Genomic DNA, 5,690 nt, shown 5'->3' with positions numbered 1-5,690 from the left:
CCCCCCCCCCCCCCCCGTACAAGCCTATCGTACCAAATTTTCGAATTTTTTTGAAAAATCGAAAGTTTAAATTTTGATACCAAAACAAAAATAATGAGGAATAAAAACTTCTGTTTTGTAATCTAACTATGCTAGTTACACAGAAATATTAATTGAAAAAATGGTACGTAAAGAAATATGTAGAAATTTGTTAAACACGATTTAACAGGATTATTTAGCCAGGAAAGAGCACCCCATTCATTATTGATCATTTTTTATGGAACGTATAGTTTTTATTTTAAGGTTCATTTTAATCGTAAAAAGCATTCACAATTAAATTTATTAAATAACAAAACAGTTTATTTATAGAAGGCGTACTTTAAGAATTTTTTAAAAACCCATGGAAATACGTCTGTTTCAATAGCAATTCCTACAATGAATTATAATAACATAAATTGATTGAAAAGATTGATGTAACTCTTAAAATATGAGCTAGTAACTTGTTTTAAAGAAAATTTCGACTAATATTTAGTTATTTTTATATAAAAATTAAGTTTTAACTTAAAAATTACTAAAATAATCGAATACAACCGATAAAAAGTCAATATTTTGTAATAAATTAAATGAGTTGCCCCCTTTTATATTTGTAGCCTGAAATGGAGTAATACTTTTTACATAAATAAGTTGATTTGGAAACTCTCTCGATGTACGTATAGGCGCACTTTCTTACTTTAATGTTATTACTAATAGGAGTTAAAGTATAAATCGTTGATATTCTTGGATATTCTTTTCATCCTTGCCATTGCAATCTATAATATATATATTTTTTTAATATTATAATCTTTTTGGGCACCTTAGCGTGGCTTGGGGGACGCCAAGAAAGGGGATGCAGTTGGGAAACCCCAGCTGCGCCCCCTGGCCAGTCTGCCACTGTTTCCGGACATTACAAATTTTCAATTTACTTCTAAAAAGGCCTAGTTTTAAATCGTATTGTTTTTCATTTTTTAGCTTAAAATAATTTCTAATTTAGTTTTAATTAAATCTTTTTAAGATTTGCTGTTTATATCAAGAGCTCTCGGCCTGGTTTACGCTTGAAATGAGAGTTTGAATTCTATCATGGGTTCTGAAATATTTGGAATCAATTTAAGTTTTTAAACGGCAAAAAGCATTAGCCCAATCTGATGTGATCTTCTCATTCTTCCAGACCATAATAAAAACACATTTGAGAAAATCCACTCCTGAATCCAAAAACGCTCTCTCCAATTTTGCAGAAATATCATCTTCACCTGGAGCTACACTACCGTTTAAATGTTTAAGTTCACCTCTTTTTTGATGATTGATTAAGTTCTCTTAATTTTAACTCTGTCACGGCAAAAAATTTTTCTCTTCAAAGGATTAAATGCTATAAAAATTCTGTAGAAAATTAGCCCAGGATCAAGTCTATTTGTCTATTTTTCAAGTAGATGTTTCAAGAAGTGTATATTCCAATGTTTTCTTAAATTTTCCATAACTTCCTTAATGTTCATATCAGCTTATGATTATAAATCTTAAAAATTACATAATCAAATTGCAAGGACATGAAGCTGTAACGATAAAGTTGAAGCAATTGCAATATTCTCTGTAGTAACCAAAATATTTTTGTAGAATATATGAAACATATAATTATGAAGTTTCTATGAAATTTCCTTAAAATATATATTTATTTAATTTTCATTCAGATTTGCGTACAAATAAGATGTTTTCAAATTTTTCCAACTTTTTGTTACAACTTCAATACCTTGCAATTCAATAAGCAAATTTTCAAGATTCATAATCATAAGCTTTTATGATATTGTGGAAAAATAGCTTTAAAACGAGCCCAAGAACATTAAAAAATATTAATTATTAAGCAAGTTGTTGCAACTTTAAGAAAACATTGAAGTATACACTGTTCTTGCAATATTAACTTGCAAAATGGACAAATAGGTTTCAACCTGGGCTCATTTTCAACAGAATTTTTATAGCATTTAATATTAAAAAAAATTTTTTTTTTTGCTTCGACAGAGTTAAAATTAAGAGAATTTAATCAATCATAAAAAGAGGTGAACTTAAACTTTTGAACGGTAGTGTATATAACAGTAATTATTTCGGTTTCGAAAATCATCCCATTCAAAAGAGGAATTGTGTTCAGTGTTTACGGGCGGTCCATACAGTTACCATACGTAGGCCTTATCCTAAATATTTTGACCGCTCTCCAGAATTCTCTAGAAGCTTTGGTTACTGCAAGATCATTCTTGAAAGCCTTCTCGTAGTCTGCCTTCTTAGCGTTCATAACATAAGATATATGGATACCCTTTTATCTGATTTATATTTGAGAATTCCCTCTTGCGCGAAATCAGGCCCTTTACAAATCTTAAGACTTTTTCCGAATATGGTGTACTCTTAGGACAGTTCCAGTCATACCATGATTTCTTCCCCCAAAATAAAGGAATAAGACCTAGCAATCATACCCGCTCCCGACGCCGCATCATTGTTCACGGATATGAGATTCTTACTCGTAATATGCGCCGAGAGCGTACTTCAATTGCGTGGGTTTGAGAGCGACGGACTATCAAAGAATAACTCCCTCCTAGCCTCCCAATATGTCAGTCCTGCACTCACACTCGTATTCCTATCTTCAACAGCTCACTCTTCACCAACCGTTTCTACACTGAATAGTTCTACGCAGATTGGAAGATGGATTGTGCAAGTAGCAATAGGAATGATTTTAAAATCCTAAATTAAACAGATAGAAGTATGAGCGCAAGCCACGAGATCAATAATACTCCCACTCCAGCTCGAGAGGAGAGTGTAGCTTGTCGGATAATCACCACCGAATCTGCCGCTGAGTAAAGCAAGTTCATGCATATCCAAACATTCAACCAAAGCAAGATCTTTTTTGCACATTTCACAGTCCAGAATAGATTTTTTGGCAAATATATGGCAAATACGTAGATATGACAAAATAGTGTCATATACTCTTCTTGTGAGAGTTTCTGGTGTCTCTTCGAAAGTTGAATTTCTTGCTTCATGGACGAGGGTGGGCCATCGTGATTCTGATTTCTAGAGGAAAAGTTCTTAAATAAAGGAGTCCTGAAATATTAATGGAAGCAAGTATGAGATTGTATCTAAATAACTCGGAACATCGCAAGTTCCAACCCAATGATTTTTATCGCTAGGTATATCCATATACTCAATAATACTCAGTTTCACTTTTTGGAAATACTAGTGAAGGTTGTAAGACTTCTAACCGGGGTGAGTTGATTTTACTTATATGGAAGCATCCATTAATTATGTTATGCTTTTAGAAGGTTGGGGGAGGCACAAAGAAATCTTACTCCGATGTTAAAGGAAAGTAATTAATGGTTGGTCCCTATCACCTCGTATACTTCTTAGCTGGATGAGGGTGTCCGTCGAACAAGTATATATCCATATAATATATATTAAAATGCCGGCGTTAACTTATTATACTCGTATAGGCCCGTTTGGGCTTACGCGTTTTTAATAATTAGTCTTTCTGTATCTTTTCAAGTAGGGATTCATACAGACGATGCACATTGCTTCAAAGCACGTAAAATGTGGTGATAAGTAAACAAAATTTTAAATAGTTTTGAAAGAGTGGCTCACTGATTATTATAGACCCTGGAAAAATGATATAGAGGACCCAGGTGTTTCCAAAATACTCTAGGGCTTAATTCAAACATGATTTTCACGAACGCAACATTCTGCGCTTTCTGGCTCGAAATTAATTGTTTTTCGTTAAAATTGTTTGCTCTCAGTAGAAGTAAACCGATTTACACATTCGAATATGGAATTTCTTTTTGATAATACGTACAATCAAATTTGTAAATAAAAAATAAAAAATTATTTAAATTTTCCTTAAAAGTCTTATAAAATTTAGATAAAATTTTCTCACATAATCTGCGAGCAATCGTTTTAAAAAAGTGCAGAAGTAATTTTAACCAACGGTGGCCGCCGAGTAATTTTTTTATGAGTCAATAGAAACTTATTCTAGCACGTATATGAAAATTCTTCCGCAGTCTTATAGCAAAATAGCGGATCCAATAGGTATCTGATGTCAACAAGTTAAAAACCCAATGGCAGATCCAATATGGTGGACAAGTATGCTAAATAAACTTTTGATTTTTTTCAAAGTTTGTATAATGGGGTTTTTGAGGTCGCTCATATCTTTTGATATGAATTCGTTATCAGCGAGCTCAAAACCCTCCTCATACTAATTTAAAAACAAAATTTAATTTATTTACCATACTTGTCCACCATATTGGATCCGCCATTTTCTTTTCGAAATTTTTGACATAGGATTTTTAATCAACGACCCCAAAAACAGTAGGTAACAGAACTTGGCCCCTTTGATAGATATCTTGTGCTTTTGGTCAGCTATTCGCGATTTTTGGCGTCTGTGCGGCGGTTTTTTTTTCGACATATGGACAAATTTCTAATTGATGATCGTTTTTGCTCTTTAGAAATAAAAAAACACGCTTATTTTTCCTAATTTGGGCAATGAAACTTCATTCGAAAATTTTACATGGGTTTGAATGATGAGTAAAGTTTCTTATAAAAATTATATATGAATGTTAATTGTATAAAAATATAGCACAAAAAACTTGAAGTTTGGATGTTTTTCGAAAATTTCAATCATTATAAAAAAAGATAAGTTTTCATATTATATAATAACATGTGTACGTTTAGTAGGGCGCATGGGCTCGCAGTAGGCCCTGTCGTCCGCTTTTTAGTAACCAGGAGTGGAAGCTGGCTCGGCATGTAATACCATCTTAATACCCTTGTTTGTCACCTGCGAAAACCAACTGGTCGTCTCTTTTAGACCCGTAGGCCGTTTACTACACAGTGGTGGCACTCCAATAGTCCAACATATCGTTATGAAGACTTATGCTTTTAATTCCGAAGGTACAGCTAGATAGAGCCAATAGTTAGTACAACAATATATAAAAATTATTAGTTAATTAAAAAGTAGATTTGATATGAATCAAATCAATCCCTTCTTCGACCGTCAATGTAAATAAGAGTAAGATTTGTTTTTGTAGGTCTTACGGTATTTATTAATTAAAAGAATAAAACGAAATGATTGGAAAGTTCGTTTATTTAAATTCTGACTTTCTGACGTTTCGACTAACACTGCGTGCCTTTTTCGAAGAATCTAAATAAACAATATATAAATAACGATCTTTTCTGACAAATAATTACAAATTGTTTTTTTAAGTAAAAGAAATAAAAATTACCTGTCCTTGTTATCTTGTGAACACTTGTTTCGTTAGTCGTTCATTTGGCATTCTCTCAACATGTCCGAACCATCTTAACCGATTTCTTTCCCATGTGTCTACTAGCGTCTCTTCTGCACCACATTCTTTTAGAATTATCTCGTTACTTACTTTGTCCATTAGGGATTTCCCGCTTATTATGCGCATGAATCTCATGTCAATTGCGTTAATTTTACTCTTATCTTTTTCTTGATAAGTCCATGTCTCGCTACCGTATGGTACAGTCGGTACAAATATAGAATTATGTATTGCCATTTTAGCTTTATTTGATATATTTTTACTTCTTATAAGGACACCTGCTCTACCAATAACCTTCTTACCTTCATTTATTCGTCCATCTAATTCCTCATTTATCTTCCCGTCCCTAGTAAATAAGCTACCAAGGTATACGAACTT

This window comes from Belonocnema kinseyi, chromosome 1 (assembly GCF_010883055.1).
Source record: "Belonocnema kinseyi isolate 2016_QV_RU_SX_M_011 chromosome 1, B_treatae_v1, whole genome shotgun sequence".
Classification (NCBI taxonomy): Eukaryota; Metazoa; Arthropoda; class Insecta; order Hymenoptera; family Cynipidae; genus Belonocnema; species Belonocnema kinseyi.
This window is presented reverse-complemented; position numbering follows the sequence as displayed.